This window comes from Acomys russatus, chromosome 20 (genome assembly GCF_903995435.1).
Source record: "Acomys russatus chromosome 20, mAcoRus1.1, whole genome shotgun sequence".
NCBI classification, from domain to species: domain Eukaryota; kingdom Metazoa; phylum Chordata; class Mammalia; order Rodentia; family Muridae; genus Acomys; species Acomys russatus.
This window is the reverse complement of record NC_067156.1, coordinates 26,497,927-26,525,657: the sequence shown is the minus strand read 5'-3', so window position 1 is coordinate 26,525,657 and position 27,731 is coordinate 26,497,927. Positions and strand designations below refer to the sequence as shown.

The 27,731-nt window shown below is 51.1% G+C and overlaps 1 long non-coding RNA gene across 1 annotated transcript in view; it reads left to right on the top strand.

Annotated features, from left to right (window-relative positions):
• Nucleotides 1–1,117: 1,117 nt before the first annotated feature.
• Nucleotides 1,118–27,731, top strand: part of LOC127204379 (uncharacterized) — a 52,665-nt gene continuing 26,051 nt past the window's right edge. The window contains exon 1 of the long non-coding RNA XR_007832458.1: nt 1,118–1,209. This is a non-coding gene — a long non-coding RNA (uncharacterized LOC127204379). The remainder of the gene's footprint in view (nt 1,210–27,731) is intronic.

Sequence of the window (27,731 nt, the reverse complement as noted above, 5' to 3'; positions counted from 1 at the left end):
TCAAGTGTTTGGCTAGACAGAGTTGCTTATAACTTGTTGGCTCGGGCGATCCCTGGGCAAGAGCTAGCTCCCTTCTGGGCCACGTCATATTTTCTACCTCACCAAGCCCTTTCTTGACCTTGATCTTGGCTGGTGAGTGTACAGTCTGGGTCCCCAGTGGAGTCTGTCTATACCTGAGGTCTTAGAACCTCAGTGAGACTACCCGGCAAGGGCCCAGCAAGTGCTCCAACCCCGGAGCTTCATCTTCTAGACCCTTTCCCCTTTAGACCTAGCAGCTGTGTGTCAAGTCTGTTGCAACATTAACCTTCTATTGCCTGATTAAAGCCCTGCTGTGCCGCTGACTATCCGAGCCTCAGTTTCCCTTCCGTAGAACAGACAACAATCATTCTACCCTGCTGAGCTGTGGCAAGGAGTAAATGAAACACCGCAGCTCAAGGCCTGTGTTTCATTGCTGCCTCCGTTGTTCAGACGCTGGAATCTAGGCAGAGGAGACAAGCTTCCTGGGGAGGATAAATGAAGGCATTGCAATTCAAGTCCAGGCTGCTGGTGCACCGAAGGTGGGTTGTGACCATCGCACTGGACCTCCTGAAGATACAGGACTCATGCTGGCTCTGAGCAGGTTTCTCTGGACTTTCCAACAGCACCTGCCAAAGCCAAGTTTCCCCCGGTCCGAGGAGTCATATTGTCTAACCAGGCATGGGGTTGGGGCTCCACCGGCTCCGTGCACTGACTGATCCACTGACCCTGCCAGGGAGGGTCTTTCCCAAGCAAGCGGACCAGCTCTGCATGGACAGGTGCCTTGGGGCTGGCGGCTGAGTTCTAGGGTCTGAGAGTTACAATTTGGCAGCTGCTGGAGAAGGCAGTGGGCTCTGATGTCGAGAGTCCTGGGGTCTCATCCGGGAGCCTGTCTGTGCTTTGGCGCTTCACCTGGCAGAGACACGGATGTGGACACCGAGATGAAACAGCTGGGCAATGAGAAGAGAAGCCTAAACGTTGAGGACCACAACGGTGTGGAGGGGATCTGAGCCATGGCTCCCTCCGGTTTCTCTCCTCTCCCTTCATCCACCTCAGCTCAGCCTCTTCCTACCTCCACCCTTTCTCTTCTCTTCTCAGCTTGTGGCTTTCCACTGAATGAGAAGCGGGAGAAGGGCCTGGGGGAAGGAGTGTCCACTTTGTTGATGTGATGCTGCACTTGCTCTGTGAATGAAGGTGATGTGGGTTGGGGTGGAGGGAAGCGCTGGGTAGGGCAGCCTGGGATGGGGTTGCCATGGGAACAGCAGCCTGCCAGGAGCCCTGCCTTCAAAGCCGAGGTGCTGTGCGTGTGTGGCAGGTTCCTAAGGGAGGCGGGTGGTGTGTGTGTGTGTGTGTGTGTGTGTGTGTGTGTGTGTAGCAGTTCTGATGGGAGCCCCCTGGGACTCCAGCTCCTGGATTCCACACCTAAACCCTAACCTGTGTGGGAAGCGGCAATATTTCCTGGCAGAGGCCCCTCAGCCTCAAGCCCTCTCTCTCTCAGGGATGAGGAGGAAATCATTCCGGCCATTGTGAAGGGGGTCTCTGATTGATTGAGTCCTGCTGGCAACATCTCTTCTCTTCAAATGTGTCCCAGGTGGAGCAAAGGGACTCTTCCTGTGGCAAGAGGTAGTAACGGAGATTTGCTTTAACAGGCTATGGTTGGAGCCCGTCCAGTCACTTTAGGCCTTTAGGCTCTAACCTCGAGGGGATGCCCTGGAGCCTGAGAATTCAGCCAGGTGATGAACCCAGTGTTTGAGATCTCCAGGTGCCCTGGAGGACACTGCTGTCGTCAGAGTGACCCTCTGGCCACTAGGGGGGGCCATGGTGCGTCATCCTTGGTACTGGGAGAGCTCTGGGGGTGGGGCTTGGGGGGTGGGTGGGGGAGACCTGATGAGGTAGTGTGGCTGAAAAGTAGCCTCAGCGGGTATTCCGTTCACCGGGCTGGCTCCACTAGACCACGCCACAGTAAACCCCACTGGCCTTCTGGGGGAACCAGCACTCTGGAGTTGCCATTCAGTCTTAGCCTTCTTGGGCTGGGTGCCTGGCTGTTCACACAGAACCTCCATCCTATTCAGAGCCTTTCTGCAGTGCCAGCTACTCACCGGTGCGTGCTGGGCATTGCAAGGGCCTTCAGATCCATCCAAGAGGCACAAGCTTCATGCTACACATCTGAGGCTTAGCCAGGCAAGTCCTCAGACCTGACAACCTGCTTTGAATCCTCTCTGTGATCCATCTTGGGCAAGCTTGCTAGCGGGAGCCTGGCTTTCCTCATCTGCAAAATGGTGGGTGCTAATGGTTACCTAGCTTGTGGAGTTGTGAGGATGAGATGAGAAAACAGGAATGAAGTCTGTCAGGGTCTGGCCCAGGGGAAGCTCTCCCTCAACAACGACGACAGGGTGACAACTGTTATCAGTGAGTCAGAGGGAAGTGGTGGAGGCAGAGGTGAGTAATGGTAGTGAGACACCACGGAGGGCTTCCTGGATGCCGTGTCTCGAGTGACAGCTGGGCAAGGCCTGGCAGGAAGGAAGGCATTCAAAGAGTTTGTTTCGTTTGCCCCTTGCTACCCTAACTGGTAGCTCGGGTGTCCTCTCTCCTTCCACCCGCCACCCCCACCTCGCCCCAGGTCTAACTTCCTCAAGCTCCTCCTTCTCCTGTCCCAGTTCCCCTCCTTGATCTCCTCCCCTTTCCCTAAAGGAAGCCAGCTGTGGGGCAACAAGTTTCACAAATAGTGACCATTGCTTGCTGTTGCTCAGTGGCTCCTGACCAGGGACTGTCTGCCACCACCCCATCACCCCAGGACATTCAACAATGTTGGTTGTCATAGCTGGGGAGTAGGGAGTGCTGTGGGCTGGCTGTGGTTGCCGAGACAGACCTTTCCCATACAAAGAGTGAAGTGGTCCCAATCAGCGAGAAACCCTGGTTTGGATGGAACTGGAGGAACTGGGGCCTCTGCCCCTGGCTTCTGTGGTCCTGTCACGGTCTCCCCCATGCCAGGGCAAGTCACCAGCCCCTCTCCCCCGCCCCCAAATCTTTCTGTATCTTTTAATCTAGTTCCTCCTTGCCCCCCAGTGCCTCTGGCCTCACGCCCGCCCCGCCACTCATCTAGCGATGCCACTTCCCCTAGGGTCTTGTCCCCCCCTTTCATCCTCTGCCTCGCAGGGGTTGCGGACCGCCTGTCAGGCAGGAGTCAGCCGGCGGCTGCACGAGGCTTCAGAGACCCGGCTGCCCGCTGCACTCGGCCTGCCTGCCCACTGATTGGCCGAGCTGTTGTTTCCATGGTGATCACCAGCAAAGCCCGGCCCCCACCTCGCATCTCCTTTCCCCCCTTCTTTTGGCGCCCCCCCAGGCCCTATTCAGTGGCGAGAGCTGCGACAAGCAGGTTAATAAAACAAGAGCCGCGTGAGGAGCAGGGCTGTGGGCCGAGGTCCCAGCGTGGTAGCCCGCCCAGAGAAGAGAGGGACGGTGGGGGTAGGAAGCGAGGAGCCTGCTTGGAGCTCAGTTAGTTCCCGCCCCCACTCCAGCCAATCAGGGGTTCCACCCACTGCAGGTGCTGGGGCTGTGCCTGCCCTGGAATATTGGGGGTTCATTTCCTCATAGTGCGCCTTCCCACAATGGCCTCTGGGGGCAGTGTGCCCACCCCCAACAAAACCTCGGGATCCCTGTAAACTGGGGTGGGAGCAAGCTCTGGTAGAGGGAGGATAGCTCGGGTAGCCCGGAGAATAGTTAGTGGCTGGCAAAGGCTGGAACTGGGAAGAAGAGTAGAGCGAGATGAGGTTGAGACAAGAGTGGTGTTGCGCTGGAAAGCGGGGAAAGAGACACGAGGGGAAAGAAGGAAAGAAGTAGGAATGAGGCTGCTGGCAAACACTGAGCTGTTTGGGAAGGATGGAGAATGGGGTGTGAGGCATAGGCACGAGGCCGGGTAGGTATAGAGGGGGGAGGCATAGGCACGAGGCCGGGTAGGTATAGAGGGGGGCTTCAGGAGGGTCCAAGAGGAGAGGGGTTGGAATTGGGACTGGAGAAAGGAGGTGGATAAGGCTATGAAGGTTTGGTCGAAGACAGACGTTGCTCAGCACAGCCTCAGGCTGACTCACAGCACGTGTGCCCAGCGCTGAGTGTGTGCTTGCTGCATAATCATGGCAGTGGAGGAATGAGGTGGAAACTGGTGGGCCACGAACACTGGGAATATGCGCTGGAATCAATAGCCCTAGCAACACCAGTCCTCCCCAGTACCAACCTCGTGTTTACTGTCAGGTCTGTGCTACGCTCTGACATGGATGACCTCACTGCATATTTACAATAATCCTTTGAGGCAGGACCTATTACAACATCCACCAGAGATTCAGAGAGGTCGAGTAACTTATTCAAGGTCACAGAGCTCTGGTTCTATCACCGATGTGGTGGACACGTAATCATTGGCTGTCTCTGGAGCTGAGCCTTTCTGGCCAGAGATTCAAACCATGAAGATTTGTGATGGGGTAAGAGGGTATTCTGTGTCCAGAGGTCAAGGATGGATCTGGCCGTGACGCTGAGCCACGGGGTCAGGGCCCTGGCTGCCATCTGTGACATCCTCTTGCTCTGTATTCAGCGTTCCGTGCTGGGGGAGACGCTGGATTTGCTGGAGCTTTTGTTTTGTTTGTGCGACATTACAGTCGAAGCGACAGAGGCACAGACCCTATAGCAGCTCTCAAGCATTGCCCTTGAAAAAAAATCATCTATTTTGAAACAGCAGAGGAGCTCAGAGCTAGTGCTGCAAGGTCTAGACTGGAAAGAGAATTGGAAAAAAGTAGAATAGCTTGGCTCTAAGTTAAGTGTGATGGTACAGATCTGTAAACCCAGCATGCAGGAGGCAAAGGGAGGAAGGTCGGGTATCCTTGGCTACATAGGGAGTTAAGGCCAGCATGAACTAAATGTCTTTTATTTATTTATTTATTTATTTATTTATATTTCATGTGCATTAGTGTTTTGCCTGCATGGATGTCTGTGTGAGGGGTGTCATATCTTGGAGTTACAGACAGTTGTGAGCTGCCACATGGGTGCTGGGAATTGAATCCAGGGCCTCTGGAAGAGCCGTCAGTGCTCTTAACTGCTGAGCCATCTCTCCAGCCCCAAATGTCTTTCAAAAATAAAAAAGAATGGCTTGGTTCTAGATCCATCTGTGACATGGCCTTGGATGGCTGTTATAATTTCTGTGAGCCTCAGTTACCCCATCTATACGATGGGAAAATATGTGCTAGTTGGTGATACAGGTTACAGTGGGATGATGCTTGGGAAATGCCTGGCCTGTAGAAAATTCTTCATTAATGTGCCTTCCTTCTTTTGAGCCCGAAGGTCTCTGTAGGTGCTGATTCTCCTAAGAAATTTATAATGTCACATTCCGTGACCCAGGGGGAAGAAACTTCCTGAATAGTTGGGTCTGTACTGTCCTCACTTCCAAGAATGTTGACAGCCTCCTGGCCTAAAACATGGTGGGACAGGGATGTTTCTCTCTAAAATGGGACAGAAGAACCCAAACTACGGGAGTGAAGGGTCATATCACCCCTCTCGGCATCTCTGTTCCTGACACCACCAGGAACACCAGCAGAAGAGGCCAAGCCCCTCAGCAGAAACCCTGAGCTTTTCAGGCCACCCACTGGTGGCTGCTGTCCCTGCAGCCTGCAGGCTCTGGGTACAGGACTAAAGGCCAGGCCACCAGTTAGGAGCTCAGGTCAGGGAGGGCACAGGCAGCTGCTGCAACCTGAACACTCGATAAACCATTAATTCTTAATAAACGACAGGCTGTGCATTATTTAACAATAATGATACTTTCTGTTCCATTATAGATTAAAACACCGGCCTCTTCTTATTAATCCTGCATTTCAAAAGCTTGTAAATCCTGCACAGCCAGAGGAGATAAAAGCAGGCTCAACCCCATCCCAGGGCTGACACACTCGCACTGACACGGTGGCTCAGCAGCTTTCCCTGGGTGCACACACTCGTGTGCCCTGGGCCCACCCACAGCCCAGTTCCTGGACAACATGAGCACACCTGCTGTGGATATCTCCCTCTCCTCTCTCTCTCTCTCTCTCTCTCTCTCTCTCTCTTTCTCTCTCTCTCTCTCTACACACACACACACACACACACACACACACTGCCTTTCCATTCTCTCCCTCTCCCTCCTTTATCTTCCTAGCATTCTGCCACACACAACCATAATATGAACGGATTCTATGCTCATGCGGTTTTTGCATCTCTCCAGGGTCCTGTGGCAGGGGAGTGGGGGGTTGGGGGGGGTTGGATGGGGGGGTAGAGAAAGGAGGAGATCAATCACCACGGGGAGAAGAAAGCAGGCGGTACACAGAGAAGAAGGGGCAGACACCTCAAGGCCACGCAGGCTGGGTAGGTTCTGAGCTTGAGTCCTTCTGACCTACTGAGAACTGCACAGGGTTCCCTTTGAGTGGGCCTCACTGGGCAAGCAACACTCCTCCTCCATATGGCCCTCAGGCTCTGTTTACACAGTCTCAGGGACAGAGAGCTCACCCACTAGAGGCAGCATCTGCATTGCTGCAAAGCCCCCAGCCTCCTAGAGCTTCTTTGGAAGCCAAGCTTGGTGATGTACCCCTAAAATTCCAGCGCTGGGGAGGTGGATACAAGAGGATCAGAAATTTGGTGCTTCCCTCTGTTACCTAGTGAGTTGGAAACCAGCCTGAGCTACATGAGAACTTGTCTCAAAAATCAAAATGCAAACAAACAAACAAACAAACAAGAAGCTTCCTCTGTGAAAGCCAGTCCTGGCTCCCTCAGGCGCATGGCAGGCCTTTGGAAAGAGACACAGGCCTTGCTTGCTCCAGACCTCATGTGGAACGGTGTGAACTTTCTCTCAGTTCCCCTTAGTTGTGCTGCCAGGGCTGCAGACCACATTCCTCCTTCCCCGTGGTGCAGTCAGGACACAGGCCGGTTAGATATTCTTTCTGTGGGGAGTCAGAAATCATAACCAAGGATTTTGGAAAGAAAAATCACTGTGACCTTGGATGCCTTGACCAAGGTCATTGAAAAAAGAAAAAGAAAACCATTTGCATTTATGGAACTCTTACAAATTCTCGGTACCCTGGTGCGTTCCTATACTCCATTCTGTCCTTGGAGATTGCTTCTGTTCCTCCTGCAGCTGAGGAGAGCTTGGCTGTGGCTACACCAGTACACAGTGGTGAGGCCAGCACTTAGACCAGCTACTGTCTGACTTCTAACCTTGCTTTTAACTTCTCCTCAGAGCTGAGGGTCTTTTGGGTCATCTGTGCCCCTAAGGCCAGTAGGATTGGTACAAGCCAAGCTGAACTTTCTCTCCCAGCTTGGATTACAGTTCCCATGTAGGTTCTCCAGGAGGCTGATGGAGGTGTGGATGAGGGGAGATTGCTGGCTTCTCAGGCTTTACTTGCTTCCCCGCCCCCCCTCAGGTAGAAGAAGAAGAAATGTCCCAAGCTGCTAGTGAGGCTCCCTTTGTACTATGGCAGGCCCATGTCTTCTACTCTTTTCCCTCATTCTTCTCCTCCATTTTGGCAGGATCTGACTACGTAGATCAGGCTGTCTGTGGCTTTCATCTACTGTCCTGCTTCTCTGCCCTGGGATGCTGTGATTACAGGCATGTGCTAGGATGATGAGCCAGGCAAATGCACCAGAAAGGATGACTTGCTGAAGCTGAGAGGTTAAGTCAATGATGTCCACATTCACCTCTTGCTCAGGGCTCTTGGAACTGGTCTGAGATGGTTCCTAAGGGCAGGTGGGGGGCTGGAGAGACAGCTTAGCTCTGAAGAGCACTAGCTGCCCTTCCAGAGGACCCACGTTCTGTTGCAGCTGATAATGATCTCTATGTAACTCCAGGCCCAGGGAAATCTGACTCCCTCTTCTAGCCTCAGCCTCCACAGGCACTGAGTTTTACATGGTGCACAGATGTACATGGAGGCAAGACATGCCCATACACATAAAATAAAAATAAATAAATTCTCAAAGAAGAAGAGGAGGAGGAAGATGACGATGATAAAGGAATATTGGGGGCACAGCTCAGTTTATAGAGTACTGGCTATCATGTGCAAAACCCTAGGATCCATCCCCCATATCATATAGGCCTCGTGGATACATAGCTGTAATCCCAGGCCTAGAGAAGTGGAGGCAAGAGGATCAGAAGTTCAAGGTCATCCTCGGCTATATAGCAAGTTCAGGACCTATCTTAAAAACAAACAAACAAAACAAAACAAAACAAAAAGGATGCTAGGGTGTTATTCTGCATCCAGGCGGAAAAGGGTGAAGCATTAAAACATGAACATGGCTTTTTTTTCTTTTTTTTTCCCGAGACAGGGTTTCTCTGTAGCCCTGGCTGTCCTGGACTCACTTTTGTAGACCTGGTTGGCCTCAAACTCACAGAGATCCACCTGCCTCTGCCTCCCCGAGTGCTGGGATTAAAGGCGTGCGCCACCACACCTGGCAAGGGTGGAACACGCAACGAGATTGTTACTGCTCTTTTAGCTGGGCTGCCAGCACCAGACCAGGTGGCAGCAGGGAGCTCAGGGCTCTGAAACCTGAACCAGGTGGCGATGAGGGCTCAGCCTGGCTCAGGCTCAGAGCTCAGAAACTGAGAGGCAGTGGCAGCAGCCCTACTGAGGCAGACAGAATGGCTGCTCACCTCTGCAGAGAGGTGCTGTGGTAGGCAGATCATGGGAGAAAAATGGCTGCGTAAGTCTCAGTGGGTCATGGTGTAGGAATGGAGTTAGTGAGAGTTTATTTTGTGACTCAGGGATGTTATAAACCTTGGGCAGTGAGAGGGTTTGGGGTGTCTGTATGAAAATGAAAATGTTTGATCCGCTGGGACCAGGAGTGCCAGGGATACTTTATTTACATGCAGCAACAGTCTTATCATAAGAAGGGGAATGCAATATCTAATTACTCTGTGGGCAGTGGGGGATGGGGTAAGAACTCTAGGTACAGTTAGAAGTATGGATAAAGGTTATTGGTTGAAAGCTTAGGTACCAAGACATCTCATTAGCATGAAGGAGGGTATTTCCAGGAATCCCCTGGTGCAGAATGAATGAGTTTCTTTTTCTTTCTTTTTTCTTTCTTTCTTTCTTTTTGTTTCTTTTCTTTTTCTTTTTGTTGTTGTTTTCTTTCTTTCTTTTTTTAAAGATTTATTTATCATACAGTATTCTGCCCAAATGTGTGCCTGCAAACCAGAAGAGGGCACCAGATTTCATTATAGATGGTTGTGAGCCACCATGTGGTTGCTGGGAATTGAACTCAGGACCTTTGGAAGAACAGCCAGGGCTCTTAACCTCTGAGCCATCTCTCCAGCTCGTTGTTGTTGTTTCCAAGACAGGATTTTTCTGCACAGCCTTAGCTGTCCTGGACTCACTTTGTAGACCAGGCTGGCCTCGAACTCACAGTGATCTGCCTGCCTCTACCTCCCGAGTGCTAGGATTAAAGGCGTGAACCCCTACCCATGAACACGTTTATTATTGGGAAAGGGTTGTCCCTGTAATCTCCCTGAGGGCTAGGAGATACTCCTTAGAGGGTCTGGGGGTTTCCTCAGATCTGGCAGAGAGGGGGGGACCCAGCTGAGAAAGGGAGTTGATCATTTTAGCACGGAGCTCAGGGGGTGTCCCAAAATGGCAGATTTTGACCTTAACAGCAGGGTTCAACACAGGAGTTTGAATATCTGGTGTGGAGGTTCAGACCTATAGAAAATCCTGGCACCCAGGAGCTAAAGGCAGGAGGATTATAAATTTGAGGCCAAGCCAGACCAAATGGTGAGTTCCAGCCTAGCTAGGACTACAAAGAGATACCTGTTTCAAATAGCCCACCCCCCAAAAAAACACATAGCTGAATGTGTGTGTGTGTGTGTGTATGTGTGTGTGTGTGTGTGTGAGACACATGGGAGAAAGGGAGGCATCTTCAGGAAACACAGAGTTGGGGTGGGAAGCTAAGTAGATTTCTTCCTTTTATGAAATGTACAAGTGGGAAATTTGACTTGATCCCTTGTGGCTTTTGGGCCAACCCCTGAGTGAAGTCAGATGGCGTTTGCAAAGGAAAATTGTATCCATTTTCTGGGTTTTATGGGGCTTCCACAATGAGAGAGACCTCTCATGCCGGTGCTTAGAGAGGATTTCTCTGCGAGGCCTACAGTGACGCTGTGTAATCTCCCAAAAAATATGGTGCTAATATTCGCCGGGTTAGGGTTAGTTATTTTTATGTCTCTGTCATTTTGTTTCTCGGCAGCCCTTTCTGCCGCCTGGAAAGGATGCGGCAGACACTTTATTTCCACAGTCATATTTTTTAATTTGATCAAAGCAAATTTCACTTGTTCTCCGTATAAATTATTTAACTCATTTCTTTTAGGTTAAATGTCTCAATCGAAAGATAGAAAGCCCCTCCGTTACATTTTCTTCCAGGATTTTAATCAGTGCCTCTAGATTGTATGAACTTCCTTCCCAGGCTCCGTCCTTCTTTGTCCGGGGAGTCTCTCTCCCGAACCTCCTTTCCCTCCTGACTCTCCTCGCTCTCCCTGCTCCTGCTCTGTGCTGATGCTTCTGGACTCTGTGGTTCAGGAGGACTCTGGATAGGAGTTTGGCAGGTCGGCGTTCGAGCCCCTTTTAAATCTCACTCTCCCACCCCTCTGTATGGCATGGCCTGCAGCTTGTTGAGTGCTCTGTAGCCTACAGTCTTGGTTGCCCCGCCACAGTTGCTGCTCTAGCCTAACACCCATTCTCTTTCCCTTGGAGCTGTAGTCTGCAAGGTGCGTGTGTGTGTGAGCGCGCGCGCACAGAGGCAGGTGAATCGCTACACAGAGAAACCCTGTCTTAAAAACAAAAACAAAAAACCCCAAAACCAACAGAAAAAGCATTACCAGGGATTGAACCTGGGGCTTCATATTTTCTAGGCAAGTATGCTACCACTGAGCTTTATGGCTAGATTTTAATATATGATTCCTGAACTCTAGCTGTTTCCTAACCAAAAGATCTCTATTCAGTCAGTTGCCCCCTTGTCACAGGACAAGCCCCTGGGAGCTGTTCCTCAGGTGCCAGGTCTCCTAGCATAGGCTTTCTCCTTGGGCTTCCCCTGGTAAGAGCATGGGGCTTGGTGACTAGACAAATATGCGGCTGAGGAGCTCTCGCAAAAAAAAAAAAAAAAAAAAAAAAAGGGTGGGGTGAGGTGGGGTGGGGTGGGGTGGGGCAAGAAGGAACATGGTGCCTCCCACCTTGGCAGTCCACAGCCTCTCATTGGCCTAGACCCCCTCCTTACCTCACACTGCTTTAGCCAAGTGAGAGTCTCCAGAGGGAATTCCCTTTCTTTTTGCTTTAAAAGTACACAATAATTAACAAAGGGATGCTATTAACTGCGACAAGTCGGAAATTACAATAAAATCAGCAGAGTCCACAACCAGTGTGGAGAGGCTGCTGGTGGGCCTGGCTTAGGCAGAGAGGAGCTCCTGGGCTATCCAGGGGACTTCCGTCTCAGCCAAAGGGGGGCGCTTGACTCAGGTTGGGAGGCTTCCTCCCAATCCTGAGAGCCGCACAGGTCAAACCAGGCTGCCCTAGGCCCAGCTGCTCCTACTTCCTGCCAGGAAAAGTCAGCGCCGGCCATTCTTCCCGCATTAGGGGCAGTCCTTTTATGAAAACATTAAATAATAGGGTCATGGCCTAGGGTTGACCGGGGCTTGTCTGTGAGGATGTGACCTCTGCTCTTGTTCGGGGCCAGAGATTTCCCTTCAGGGTTGCTCTAGGTTCTACAAAGCCTTGGAAAATGAGGATCAAAGAAAGCCCTTGGGATTGCTAGGCCATCTTGGTCACCTTCTCCTGCCTGTAGAGCATCTCGGGGACTGTCGTGCCTTCCTTCTTTCCTTCCTTCCTTCCTTCCAACATGTCCTGCCTGACCTTTGCTCAGACACAGCCAAAGATTTTAGGAAGAAGTGGGCTTACTGCTGCCCATTGCCTGGGAGTCCAGGTCTAGTCTGACTGCAGTCCTTTCATGCTGCAGTCCTCTGTAATTTCTCCTAGAGAGCTTCTGGTGGGCTTAGAGAGAGGCTCTGTGCTCATTTGATTATAAATACAGTAAAATTAAGGCTCAGAGTGACTTGTGCACACTCACACAGCAGGGGTGGGAGGCGGGGCTGTGGCCTCGAAATGCGGTTCTATTTTCTGCATGGCTACTGCTTTTTCTGTGTGTCCTGAGCCCTGAAGAAGATGGATAGATACCTCAGGGCTGAGCAGATAAGCCAGACTTTCCCTTTCCCTCGGTGCTCACAAGGCAACTGTACTGGAGAAGGCGTCTTAGCTCGCTTCTGTTCTCACCAGGCAGCTATAAACTGTATTATGGTGTAGATTTTATTCTCTTGTGCTTTTCAGACAGGATCTCAGGTACCCAAGGCTAGCCTAGAACTGACTATGTAACCTGGTTGGCCTTGAGCTTTTGAGCCTCTCAGGATTACAGACAGGCACTTGGGGCTTCAAGTAGGTGTTGGAATTGGGGAAACTGAGGCTTGGAGTACACCGCTTTGCCTAACATTGAAAGACAGAGACAGAACTTGAATGCAGCTCTGCGTGTGTTTCTACAGTCAGCCGGCCCTCAGGTCCTCTCTGAAAGGTCAGAGCTAGCCAGACTTGAAGTCTGCAGCAGTGAGTCCAGCCGGGGGAGTGTGGAGTCGGAGAAGCTCATTAGGAGAGAAGCTGACATAGCCGTCAAGAGCCCAGCCTCAGCCAGCCCTGCTGACTCCCAGCTAGCTACCCGTGTAAACAGCCTTACTAATTCTCCAGACTCAATCGCCGTCCCTGATGGATTTCCCGTCATTACTCCCGAGTGAGTGACAAGCCGCTCAGACACTTGCCTTCCCAGAGGTTCAGAAATCAGAATGCTTTGCTCCCTAACTTGATTCCAACTTGTCCTAAAGTCATTTTAATTGGTGAAGCGTCAGAGACAATTTGGGTAACTTTCTGAGAGCCCTTTACTGCTAGCCCTTGGGCTTGGGGCGGGGGTGGGGTGTCTAGTGCCACTGTGGCTGGGGGTGGCACTGTAGCTGCCCCTGATTGGCCAGGAAGCTGAGCCGCACACATTGCTTAGGTGCTTCTTGCTGCAGTTTCCAGGCTGGTTCCTGAGGATAACAAGATTCATTTTCTCAATGGCTCTGACAGATAGGATTGTTATTGTTACTGCACTCATATACCACCTTGCCTCCGAGGAGCTTAAGGCATTTTACAAATTTGAAAATTATCTAATAATCTCCCAACAACCCCGGGAGAGGAGAGAAGCTGCAGGAAGAGGCTCTTTGGAGAAGCCAGAAGACCCGATAGCCCCTGCCGGCCAGCACATGACTACAGTTGGGGACCTGGGCCCTTCAGGCTCCTGTCTGTAGCTGCAGGAAAAGGAAAAGGAGGACGATAAGCTGGGGGTGTGAAGAGGAGGAAACGGGAGAGGGACAAAAATCCAGGGGGAGGGAGAGGAGTTGTGCACAGTCTTCTTTAAAGACACACCAAATGAGAAGCAGCAGCAGGCTCCCAGGGGCTTTGGGTAAGAGAGCTGAAATTCAAAATGGAAATATATGAGCAGGGGGCTATAGCTCGGTAGCGGTGTACTTGCCTAGCGAGCAGGAGTCTCTGGATTCAGGCTTTACTACCCACCCTCCAAAATCAAAACGGATTATCAGAGCAGGATGGGCAGAAATATCTAGAGGCCCCACCACAAGTCTCGATAGCTGTTGTGAGATGGGACCAGGAAGCCCCTGCAGGCCTTGGTTTGTCACCTGCCAGCTGAGAGTGTGGCAGTCTATGATCCTGTCATCCTTTAAGCTCCCTTGTGCCAGAGGTGGCGTCAGTAATTGTGGCACCTTCACTAAGCGTGAGGGAAAGCTACCCTCCACATGATGGAAGGGCTTGCTTGTAGCAAGGCTATTTTTTGCAGTTCTCCTTTTCAGAACTAGGGGTCTGTGATGGTTCTAGGCAGCAGGCATAGCAATGCCATTGAGATCTGGGCTTTGAGATAAGCAATTGACAAAACTGCCTTGACCCTTGTTTTCTCATTTGGCCCAGCATAGGGATAGTGTGACCCGTGGCAGGGTGTGTGTAAACCTCTTAGCTTAGTGCCTGGCACCTTAGCCATGAAGCAAGCGAAGATGAGGATGAGACACAGCTTTTGGTGAGATACCTGCCCTTGCTCAAGTGCCAGGACAGCCTAGGAATATTTGGAGGATGCTAGCAGGCTGGAGTTTGGGTGGAAGGATGAAGTGGGGCCTGATGCTTTGTGATGATACTCTCTTAGGGGTCTCCTCTTCATCCTCTCTCCACCCGGGACCACAGGTCATGGCTCTTTTCCCATCAGGCCACCATGACCCTCATCTTCTCCCTAATCTTGACTCATGTCAGGTTATTGCTGGTGACACTTTTCCTCTGTCTGCACCGCTCCTGAGTATCCATGGGCATGGTGCTCCGGTGATGCCATCCCACAGGGCTGTTGCTGCTACCTGGAGAGGTGAGCCTGATTCCAGAAAAGGTCCCTCTGATCTGGCTGGTTTTTGGAGAGGTGCAGTTAGGACCGTGAACCGGAACAAGTGGGGTGGGGTGGGGTTGGGGGGGGTCTCTTGTGAGTGTGGAGAGGATGCAGGAGGGAGGCTCCTGCACTCACAGCCCCTCCATTTTCTAAGTGGAATGAGTGTAGTTGACCGTGGAGGGATGGATTCCAGGACTGCCTTACTACTGATTACCTAAATCCACGGCTGTCCAATCCTTTATGGAAAATGTTGTAGCATTTGCATACAGCCCTCCTAGTCCTGCAGCGTACTTTAAATCATGTCCAGATGACTTATAATGCCTAATACAATGTAAATGCTGTGTAAATAGTAGCTATACTGTGTTGTTTAGGAAATAATGGCAAGGGAAATTATCTCTACATGTTCAGTACAGAGGTAACCCCACCCCCAAAGATTTTCTAATCAAAGTTTGCTGAATCCACAGATGTGCAACCCACAGGTATAGAGGGCTGCCTGTGCTCCTTAGCTAGGTGCTATTATTAATCTCTGTCTCTGTCTGTCTGTCTGTCTGTCTGTCTGTCTCTCTCTCTCTCTCCATAATATAATGAAAAAATTCTGAAACATCCAGCCCTCAAGAGGCCGTGGACTTGGTGCCATTAATTTATTCTTCAACTATTTGTTTGCTTGTTGATTAATTTTGTGTGTTTGTGGGTGCAGGTGTGTCCACTTGCATGTGGAAGACAGAAATCAACCTTAGGGATATCATTCCTCAGGTGCTATCCACCTGGAACTTTTTTGGGGAACACTTTAAAAAAAAACATTATCATGCTGGGCATGATGGCACACTCCTTTAGTCGCAGCATTAAGGAGGCAGAGGCAGGGGGATCACTGTGAGTTCAAGGCCAGCCTGGTCTACAAAGTGAGCCCAGAACAGCCAGGGTGACATAGAGAAACCCTGCCTTGAAAAACCAAAAACTAAAACCAAACCAAACCAAACCAAACCAAACACATTATCATAGCTGGGTGCAGTGGTGCACATCTGTAATCTCAGCACTCGGGAGGCAGAGGCAGGGGTATCACTGTGAGTTCGAGGTCAGCCTGGTCTACGATGCAAGTTCAGGCCTGCCAAGGCTGCACAGAGAAACCCTGTCTTGAAAAACCCCAAAAATTCTCGTTTTGCATATTCATGTGACATGTATGTATATGCATGTTCCTGTGTGTGTGGTTATACATGTGTGTATGGATGTGAATGCACATGTATCTGGAGACTCAAAGTTGATGTCAGGCATCTTCCTCAATTGCTCCCCACTTTATTGAGGCACAGCCTCTTGCTGAATCTGGAACCCCGAACTCTGGATAAGATATCTGTCAAGCCTGCCTCTCTGCCACCTAGGTCCTGGGATTGCAGGTGGCTGCCATGCCTACCCAGCATCTCCATGGGTTCTGGGGATCCCAGTCCTGCTCCACATGCTTACACAGCAAATGTTTATTCACAGAGGCATCCAACCCGGCCACACCTTGCTTTTTGAGACTGGCTTTGAATTTATTAACTAGGCAAGGCTGGCTGGCTGCCGAGCTCCTGGGATCCACCTGTCTCCACCTCCCCAGCATTGGGATTATGAACATATGACACTACAACTGGATTTTTAAAAAGGGTTCTGAGCCAGGCGTGGTGGCATACACCTTTAATCCCAGCAGCTCGGGAGGCAGAGGCAGGAGGATCATTGTGGTTATCAGGCCGGCCTCGTCTACAAAGTGAGTCCATAACTGCACAGAGAAACTCTGTCTTGGAAAACCAAAATAACAAAATGAAAGGGTTCTGGGAGTGGAACTCAGACCCTCATGCTTGCATGGCAGGTGCTTTACCAGCTGGCTGTTACCCCACCCCTGCTTATTTCTTTCTGCGGTGCCAGGATGGAACCTAGGCCTTGTGGCACTCAACCACTGAGCTGCATGCCAACCGCAGCAAAGATCTGTTAAACACTTTGAAAAAACAAACTAACAAACAAAAAGCAAAAACAAAATAGAAACCAAAAAGCTATTAGATGCAATGGGTAGGGGCTAAGGTTGGTAGCATGCTTGTCTAACTTGCGTAAAGGCCCGAGTTCTCTTCCTATCTCTGTCTCGCAGTGTTAGATGTATAGATATGGATTATTGTTCCTTATGAATTTTTGTTTTTATTTTTTTGAGATGGGTTTCTCTGTGTAGCCTTGGCTGTCTGAACTCACAGAGATCCATCTGCCTCTGCCTCCCCAGGGGACTGCAATTAAAGGCGTGCGCCACCACTACCCAGCTCTTTCTCCATTTTCTTATGTGTGTATTATGCATGGCTGCATCCATACTTGCATATTCGTGTGCACAAATATGTAGGCACACATGCATAGGAACCCCAAGATTGAGGTCAGGAGTCATCCTTGATCCTTCCACCTCATTCAAGGAGGCAGAGTCTCTGTTAACACCTAGGGTTTGCCAGTATGGCCAATCTTGTGAGTCAGCTTGTTTTGGGGCTCCTCTTTGTCTGTGCTTCCCGAGGCTGGAATTACAGATGAGCTGGCATTTATGTGGGCTCTGCAGATCCAAACTCCATCCCCACAGTTGTGTGACATCCACTGAACCCCAGAACCTTTCTCTACACACACATAGCCCCCTGATTAATGCTTTTTGGTTTTTGGCAAGGTGTGTCCACAGAGGCCAGAAGATATTGTCTGAGGCGCCCCCCCCATCTCCTGAGACTTAGAGTTACAGACAGCTGTGAGTATCCCACAGGGTCTAGGAATCAAACCCAGGTTGTCTAGATGAGCAGCCAGTGCTCTTTTTAAAAATTTATTATTATTGTTGTTGTTGTTGTTTTTCAAGACTGCTGGGCCATCTCTCCAGCCCTGTGGCCAGTTTGTTCTAGGCAGCAAGTACCAAGCCAGCCAGGGCTGTCTGAAAAACCTAACCAAATCAAACTCTCATGTGATTTCAAGGTTCTGTCTAAAAGTTTGACTCCACCAAGTTGGGCAGGGAATTGTGTTTCCTAAGTACCTACTGTGTGCCTGCAGCCCGACCAGTTTGGTTTGTTTCTAATGGACCCTTTTGTACCCACTGGATAGAGGAGGAACCCAAGACACAGAAAAATAAATAATTTCCTTTCTCTACTTTTTGGCTCTGAGATAGTCTTTCTGTGACTCAGTTTCTGCTGAGGACAATATCTACTTCCCAGAATTGCCTGGGGCATTCCTGAAGGCAGGGTCTGGAACATACTGAGAGCATGCTGTGTGGCAATCGACCTCCAGAGCCCAGGTCCACCTGAACAAGCCGACTGTGAGCCACTGAGCTTGCCCTCCATACCACCCCACATAGGCACTGCTTCCAGGAGAGAGGCTGCATTCTGAGTCAGCCCTGTGAGTGTGGGGGGGGATTAGAGGGGCTCTCAGCCCAGTCACAAGGTTCAGAGAACCTGACCTAAAAGTCTTAGTCTGTTCTCATTCTGTTTTTGTTGTTGTTGTTTTTGTTCTTTGAGACTGGGTTTTTCTGCGTAGTACTGGCTGTCCTGGACTCGCTTTGTAGACCAGGCTGGCCTCGAACTCACAGCGATCAGCCTGCCTCTGCCTCCTGAGTGCTGGGATTAAAGGCATACGCCACCACGCCTGGCCTCTGTACACATCTTGAGGAGCTATCCCCTCCACCACCCCCCACCCCATCCCATGTCTGAGCTTACAGTCTCTCTGTGCTCTGACTGAAAGACAAGGTGAGAGTGATTAGTTATTTAACACAATACGGAGATGCTGTGCGCAGACTCTGTGAAAGACGGGAAGGCCAGTTGTGATGGCATAGGCTGTAATCTTGCCTATTTGGGGGGCTGAATCACTGGGATCACAAACTCAAGGCCGGTTTGGGTAATATAGTGACGCCTTGTCTCAAAATGGAAAGTAGAAAGAGCCCAGTGCTAGAGAGGCCAGATTCAAACCCCAGTATCACAAAATTGGGAAAAAGATAGATTTAGGCTCACATCTCTTGCCTCTCTTTCTAAGGAACTTCATTTTTTTTCCTCGAGAGAGCAGAGGGGAGGATGAAGGTGGGGCTGATAAGCGGCGGCTGCCTGCACTGTAGGAAGGGAGAGTGGCCCAAGAGGGCAGAGGCTGCTTCAGGCACCTGCCCTGGCATTGGGAACGCTAACAGGCTGCGTCCTGCGCTTCAGGTTCCCATGTCTTTCCTTGTCCCGTGAGAGAGCCCTCTGCTGGAGCCCAAAGATTCTGGACTGGATCCTGTCTGCTCATGCCAGGCCCTGTGTACCACCCTGCTGCCCCACGTCAGTAGAACAGGGCAGCCGAACACACAGAAGAGGCAGATTGACATTTCTGCCCCAAACCTGCCTCCTTAGAACTAGAGTTATCCCCTAATCCCTGGAACCACAGGCACTCTCAGAGTCTCACTATGTAGCCCAGGCTGGCCTTGAACTCACAATCCTCTTGTCTTGGACAGGTTACCAGAGTTGTTATCCCCCCTCTTTTTGGGGGTGGGGTGGGGGGAGGTGTTATTTGTATGTTTTAGTTTGGTTTTATGAGACAGGGGTTCCTCTGTGTAGCCTTGGCTGTCCCGGACTCGCTTTGTAGACCAAGCTGGCCTTGAACTCGCAAAGATCTGCCTGCCTCTGCCTTTCCCGTGTGCTGAGATTACAGGCATGCGCCATCACACTCAGCTAGGTTACCGGAGTTTAAGAGCAAAAGTCTTGGCTCTGGGAATTCCAAAATACAAGGTTCAGTCATATCTCCTGATTCCAGCCAGCAAAGAACAGGCAGAGGCAGAAGCTTCAATCAACATGGCCACAAGCTGATAAAGTGAGAGTTCAGTATCCCTTAAAATTGCAGAGTCTGATAGTGCTTTGATATGTCTTTCTCTATGTGTGTTGTGTGTGTGTGGTGTGTGTGTGTTCACATGTGCATGTCATGGTACACCAGTGATAGCCAGAGACAAATTGTGGACATTGGTTCTCTGTTTCTACCATGTGAGTCTTGGGGAAGAAGTCAGCTTGGGCAGCAAGTGTCTTTACCAGCTGGACCGTCTTGCTGGCCTCTGAGATTTTTATTGTAAAGGGAAGGGACAACACACAGCTTCCAGGCAGCTGACCACAGTCAGGCAGGTCTCTTTGGTTAGTGTCTCAGTTCTGGTTCTGTGAGAGGGTCTAAAGAAGTTGGTACCATGGTGATCACTTGAGAACAATGTGGTGTCCCAGCTCCAGGGAGCTGCCTCACCATTTGGGGAAATGACCACATCATGAGGTCATCAGTCCCACAAGGCTTGCTGTTGCTAAGGGGCAGTTTCAGTCCCTTGTCATAAAGATGTTTATTGATCAGTCCTGCTGTTCTTGGAGCCCAAGGCAATTGCAAAAGAGAGTGACTCAGAAGGAAAAAACGATAAGGAGTCAGAAGTAGGCCTGAGAGAGACAGAAGGGAGTTAGTGAGGCGAGGGGCCAGGTAGTTCCTTCAAAACAAAAGGACGCCAGCACTCGGGAGGCAGAGGCAGGCGGATCGCTGTGAGTTCGAGGCCAGCCTGGTCTACAAAGTGAGTCCAGGATGGCCAAGGCTACACAGAGAAACCCTGACTCGAAAAACAAACAAACAAAAAAACAAAACAAAACAAAATCAAAAAACCAAACCAATAGCTGGGTGGTGATGGCACATGCCTTTAATCCCAGGGCTTGGGAGGCAGAGGCAGGAGGATCACTGTGAGTTCAAGGCCAGCCTGGTCTACAAAGTGAATCCAGGACAGCCAAGGCTACACAGAGAAACCCTGTCTCAAAGAACAAACAAACAAACAAAAAACCAAACCAAACCAAAAAACAAAAGGAGGGCTGGAGAGATGGCTCCATGGTTAAGAACACTGCTTTTCTAGAGGACCCAGCTTCCATTCCCAGCACATACATGGCCACTGACAATTGTCTGTAACTTCAGTTCTGGGGTATCTGACACCCATTTCTAGCCTCTGAGGGCAGTGTATACATGAGACACAGAATACGTGAAGACAAAACACCCATACACACAGAATAAAATAAGGTGAAAACAAACAAACAAAAAGAAACTGGGCATGGTGGTACGTACCTGTAATCCCAGCACTTAGGAGGCTGAGGCAGGAGGATTGAGAGTTTGAGGGTAGCCTGGGCTATATATATAGTGAGACCCTGCCTAAAAACAAAATGAAATCAATAAAAGTTTTAGTGTTCCCAGTCACATTTTTTTGTCTATTTGTTTGTTGGTTTGTTTGTTTGTTTGAGACACAGTCTCACAGAGCTTGAGGCTGGCCTCAAACTCAGTAGGTAGATAACATTTCTTTACGTTTAGGAGGAAGATCACAAACTTCTGTTCTTTCTTGTCTCTATCTGTTGACGGCGGGGATTACAGGTATGTCCCACCACACCCAGACTGTGCAATGTGGGGGAGTGAGCCAAGGGCTTCATGCATACTAGGCAAGAACTCTACCATCAGAGTCACACCGTCAGCTGCCAGGTCACGTGTGTGAGCCTGAGCACGTGCGTGTGTGCATTTGAATGTGTGTAGGTGGATGTACAGTGCAGGACAACCTCAGGTCTTGTTCCTCAGGGGTCTGGAACTCAGCAAATAGGCTAGGCTGGCTGGCTGGTAAGGCCTCCTCCAGACTCACCTAACTTCCTTTGCTGTGATTATAAGTACTCATTACCATGTCCAGGCTTTTTTTTTTTTTTCTCCAAGTGGGGTCTGGGACTAGAACTTAGGTCTTTATACTTGCAAGGCAAGCGCTCACCAAATCAGCCATCTTCCCAGCCCCAAAGTCCCATTTTCAAAGTGTGTGTGTGTGTGTGTGTGTATCTGTGTTTTGTAGGTGGTGGGGAGAGAGAGGGAGAGGGACAGAGATGTATATGTAAACTTCTAGAAAGTGCACAAAAGGAAGAAAATATCCCTGTGCCTTAGGACGCCAGGCTGAGGCTTTCAGGAAGAATAATAAAATTGATGCAACTTCAGTTGTTTGTTTTGCATAAGTTTTACTTATTAATTAAACTGCATTTTTATGAAGACAGGACCAATGGAACGCCACTTGCAGGGCTGTAGTACTCACTGGAGGACTAGATGAATTAGCGTATGCAAAATGCTGAGCCCCATGAAACACAGGACTGGTACTGGACTCCTTGAGATGTTCAGTGGCCTTTGGTCGAATCACCTGCTGGGAGTGCATGCCCCCCCTCCCCCTGAATCCACGCCCTTGCTGTGGCCTCAGGACTGTGTTTGCTTGGCTGGGCTTGCTTTCTTGAATTCCTGCCTTCTGCAGAGCATACCTCAGGTGGCTGCGCCCAACCTCAGGTTAGAGCCAGAACTAGCTGGGCCCAAGCCAGACCGACCAAAGCCCAGCCAACCTGGAAGGAAAGAAATCCTTGCTTTCTGGCCCAGTCTTTGAGGTGGTTTGCAGCACAGTGTTCCTTGAGCAAAAAGCTGAGGCATGCAGAGCATCTCTTTCATGCAAGGCGCTTGACTAAGCACTGAGCATACAGTCGTGAATGAAGCCAGATAGGGTCATTTAAAGGCAGGGACTTGCAGAGGGTGCATTTGGGAGGGGGAAGGTCCAAGGAAAACTCCTGGAGTGATGCTTAGGAGAGATGAGTAGATTTTAAGCAGGTAAACTGCAGACAGAGGTTTGGAATATGAAAAGGCCCCAAGGCCAGAGGATTAAAAATATGAAGACTGTGTAAGGTGAGGCAGTGAGGGTGGGATTGGACACTGGGGCTATCAATTAGGCAAGGAGTGTGCATGTGTGTTGCTGGGGACTAAACTCCAGGTCCTGGGCGCAGGATACACGTATACTAATACTTTTTTTGTTGGTTTGGTTGGTTTGGTTTTTTGAGACAGGGTTTTTCTGTGTAGCTCTGGTGGTCTGGAACTCACTCTGTAGAACAGGCTAGCCTAGAACTCAAGAGCTCCATCTGTCTCCCTGACCCATCCAACTGACTAGTACACTATTACTTTTTGATATTTTAATTTAGAGACAGAGTTTCCCCAGGCTGCCCAGGCTGACCTCAGACTTGCTCTGTAGTCTTTGCAGGCCTTGAACTTCAGACTCTTCCTGCCTCAGCCTCTGAAGTGGCTGACTGAGATCACAGTTGTGCCTCAGCAGGCCTCAACGCAAGGATCCGCACCCCCTCTACACACATACAGAGACACGGTTTCTTTGTGTAGCTCTGACTGCCCTGGAGTTCACTCAATCTCAGAGATCCACCTTTCTCTGCCTCCCAAGTGCTGGGACTAAAGGCATGCACTCAGCCGCTGCCGCCGCCACCGCCGCCACCGCCACCACCGCCACCGCCACCATCACCACCACCATCACCACCATCACCATCACCACCATCACCACCATCACCACCATACCAGCACCACCAGCACCACCAGCACCACCACCACCACCAGACCAGCACCACCAGCACCACCAGCACCACCACCACCACCATCACCACCAGCACCACCACTACCACTATCACCACCATCACCACCAGCACCACCACCGCCACCACCACCACCATCACCACCACCACCCACCACCAGCACCACCAGCACCACCAGCACCAGCACCCCAGCACCAGCACCACCACCACCCACCAGCACCACCAGCACCAGCACCACGAGCACCACCAGCACCACCAGCACCACCAGCACCAGCACCACCAGACCAGACCACCACCACCACCAGCACCACCAGCACCAGCACCACCAGCACCACCACCACCACCACCAGCACCAGGACCACAGCACCACCAGCACCAGCACCACCACCACCACCAGCACCACCACACCAGCACCACCAGCACCACCAGCACCACCAGCACCACCGCACCAGCACCACACCACCAGCACCACCACACCAGCACCACGACCCCACAGCACCACCAGCACCACCACCACCAGCACCACCAGCACCACCACCACCAGCACCACCAGCACCACCACCACCAGCACCACCACCACCAGCACCACCACCCACCAGCACCACGAGCACCACCAGCACCACCAGCACCACCACCACCAGCACCACCAGCACCACCATCACCATCACCACCATCACCACCAGCACCACCACTACCACTATCACCACCATCACCACCAGCACCACCACCGCCACCACCACCACCATCACCACCACCACCACCACCATCACCACCAGCACCACCAGCACCAGCACCCAGCACCATCACCACCACCACCACCAGCCCACCATCACCAGCACCACGAGCACCACCAGCACCACCAGCACCACCAGCACCAGCACCACCAGGACCACACCACCACCACCAGCACCACCAGCACCAGCACCACCATCACCACCACCACCACCACCACCACCATCACCATACCCCACCACCACCAGCACCTCACCACCACCACCACCAGACCACCACCACCCTCACCACCAGCACCACCACCACCATCACCACCAGCACCATCACCACCACCACCTCACCACCACCAGCACCACCACTACACCCCCAGCCCACCACACCACCACCACCATCACCACCATCCCATCACCGCACACCACACCCACCATCACCATCACCACTATCACCCACCTATCACACCACCACCATCACCACCACCACCACCATCACCACTCCAGCACACCACCACCCAGCACCACCATCACACCACCACTATCACCACCATCACCACCATCACCACTATCATCCACCCTATCACCAACCAATCACCATCACCACCATCACCACCATCACCCACCACCCACCATCACCATCACCAACTATCACCACCATCACCATCACACCATCACCATCACCACCATCACATCACCACCATCACAACCACCACATCAAAACCATCACACATCACCATCACCACCATCACCACCATCACCACCATCACCACCACCACCATCACCACCATCACCACCACCACCATCACCATCACCACTATCACCACCATCACCACCAGCACCAGACTCAAGGATACTTTAAGTGGTGGGGAATGATAGAGGGGTTTGGGAAGAGACTTTGATGGAAAGGACAGGGAGATTTGACTGGATTTATTTTCAAAGTGGCTTTTAGACTGAGGTTATATGATGCTGGGGTCCTCTTAGTTGGGACAGTATTAATACAACTACAACTTACAGTTCAGTGGCTATGGCTGTGTCTCTCCTCTTTGGGCATTCATATTCATGGATGACTTCATTTTCATGAGAGGGCCCCAATGTCATCTGCAGACTCCCATGATTCTTGAAAGCCTAGAGTTTTCCTCATTAACAATGTGTGCGTTTATAAAACCCACACCCACCCCCTGGGCAACAAGGGTCTCTCAAACCTGAGCTGGTAGTACTGGCCTTGTGGCTGGTAGAGGCTGAAGGCTGTCCCAGAGCCCCAGGGTCTGAGGTTGGATAATGACACCTCATTGGGGATTGGAGGAGAGGTGGGAGGTGCCACAGACCCTGGCATCTGTGAGTCTCGAATCAGCGCAAATCAATGCAAAATTAAAATTCATGATGGTTCCGGGGCACAACTGCAAACAATTTGTTCAGTAAACTTGGCTCTAATTGGCATTCGTAGAATTTCCTGTTAATCAGGCCCCTTGGGCTCTGTGGGACTGGGATGTTCTGACTCCCCATGACAGGACAGGCATCATAGAAGTTGGGGTGAGAAGGAGGGGGCAGGGGGGAGGAGGTTCAGATGCGGGAAGCTGCAGCCACGTGCCTGGTTGTACATTGCTGTGTAGACTCGAGGGTCTGGTTGGGGTGTCACCCACAGGCAAGTTTTCCGGGGATGGGGGCGGCCTTCTGGGCCATACTATGTAGCTTCCCATAAGAGATGGAGTTCAGAGGTAGGTGGATTGCAGTGAGTTCGAGGCCAGCCTGGCCTACAAAGTGAGTCTAGGACAGCTAAGGCTACACAGAGAAACCCTATCTTGAAAAACCAAAACCAAAAAAAAAAGAGAGATGGAATTCGATGTGCCTGAGTCTGCCTAGGGTCACTTAGTGGGGAGTGTGTATGTGTGTCAGGGGTAACACGGCAATGCATATCAGCTGGGGCATGTATGCAGGGGACATGGGTGTGCATCTGTCGGAGTACCTATGTGAAAGCACGCACATTATGTTGTTGTCCAGGCGTGGCCTGTGGAGTGTTTGCAGATCAGCAGAATGGCGTCTAAATGTCAACACGGCGCCTCCTGGGCCCACAATCTTCAGCTTTCTCTTTGGCTCTGAAGATGGTGGGCAAACGGTGAGCCAGTTGGTCCTCAGAGGGTCTCCTGCTTGCTGTTTCTGACTGATCATTAAAGTAGGGCTGGACTCCCAGTGGCAACAGTGCTGGCTCCCAATGCCCGCCACCCTTTTCGCTATGTCTCTATCATCTATCACCAAGGACTTAAACCCCAGGCCAAAGGCTTTTGCTGTTGAAAATGATCAATGGCCCCAGCTATGACAAAAACCCACACGAAGAAATTACGAGCAACAAATGCTTAATGAAGTGCCAGCAAAGCATCACATTATGCAAAGCTGCCCAACTCATCCCGGGCTCCTGGTAATCAGGTAGAGTGTAAAGCTGGGCGTGGCTATCGCAGCTGACATTTAGTGGGGGAGCCACGTGGGGAGTAAGGAGAGGCAAGCAGGTCAAAGGAGGCCTCCAACCAGTCTTGGGGCTCGAGGCAGGTGTCCCTAACTCTTTGGTTTCTCTTACAGGGAGGAATTGTCTGTGTGAGGTTACGAGGGTCACTTTGGCATGCTGTCAGACCCTAGCATACAGTGACTTAGGAGAAGGTGTGTGTGTGTGTGTGTGTGTGTGTGTGTGTGTGTGTGTGTGTGTGTGTGTGTTCAGTCTTTGGTGTGAAGCCATCTCTCTGAATAGTTCTATATTCACACATACCAAAAACCACTGTGGCATTAGTACAATTGTCTAGAAGGGGCTGTGTCTCACACCAGTAGATTGCCTGTGTGTGTGTGTGTGTGTGTGTGTGTGTGTGTGTGTGTGTGTGTGTGTCCCTGGCCACACAGATAGCTTGTCTGTGCTGCACATAAGGGGAGGCACTTGGAGTGTGCTCCCTGGCCAGCCCCAACCTCCTCATAGTCATTATCACAGCCAGAACAGCTCTCGCCCTGGGGCCGCCCTCACTCTTCCAAGCAGCAGCTGCTTTCCCCCAATTAACCCTTCTATCTCAGCTCCTCATTTTCCTGCTAGGGGGCCATAGGCTGGCTGGGCAGGGGTCTCCAAGCACTGTAGGCCCAGCAGGTGAGATGATGGTACACAGTCCCAGGCCTATCCCTGGTCCCCAGGCGTCCTTCTTTCTTGCTTGCTTCCTGTGACCACAGAGACTGTGTGATCATCTGAGCCTCCCTCCTATGTGATTGTGTCTGTGCACACACATGAGGCTATGGATGGCTGACAAGCACCAAGGCAGACAGGGCTGGGGCTGTTCTCGGGATCCCAGCATAGGCCTCCTCTTCAGATAGGCTGGGAAGGGTCAGAAGAGCCTTGAGTTATAGGCAGCAAAGAGAGGTTTTGCCAAGAAGGGGAGGCTGTGAGATATCTCAGGCTATTCCAGGGAATCTGTGGAGAGTCAGGTAGGCAGAAGGTACCCAACACTTCAAGTCCTGGTAAGGTGGAACCTGAGATCTCAGCAGAAGTCACTGAGGAGAAAGAGGAAGTAAGAGACTGATAAAGAAGGGAGGGTGAATTATGCTAGAGGTTCTAGATTGTTCTGCCGACCCCTGCCTCTCTGAGGCTAGGAGGAAGAAATAGGCTTCCGCACATCAAGCAGAGACCCAGGCAAGATGTACACAAGGAAGCCCGGGGCTGGAGACCACCATCTTTGAGTTGTGCTCTCAGAGCTCTTAGAACCACCCAGAAGACCCTATACAACACAAACCGTTAGGCCCTGCCAGATGGAACAGGATGTCTATCAATGACCAGACGCAAGAGAAGCTGAGGAGATGGCTCAGTTGGTGAAGTACTTCCTGTGTAAGCTTAAGGACCTGAGTTCATATACTCAAGACCCATGTAAAAAGTTGGGACCACTGATATGTACCTTCAGACAGGAGGATTCTAGGCTTACCGGCCAGCCACTCTAGTCAAATTAGTGAGCTCCAGGTACAGTGAAAGGACTCGGCTTCAAAGAGGAAGATGAGCTGGGCATTATGGCACAAGCCTGTAATCCCATCACTCAGGGAGGCAAAGGCAGGTGGAACTCTGTGAGTTCAAGGCCAGCCTGGTCTACAAAGAGAGTTCAGGACAGCCAAGGCT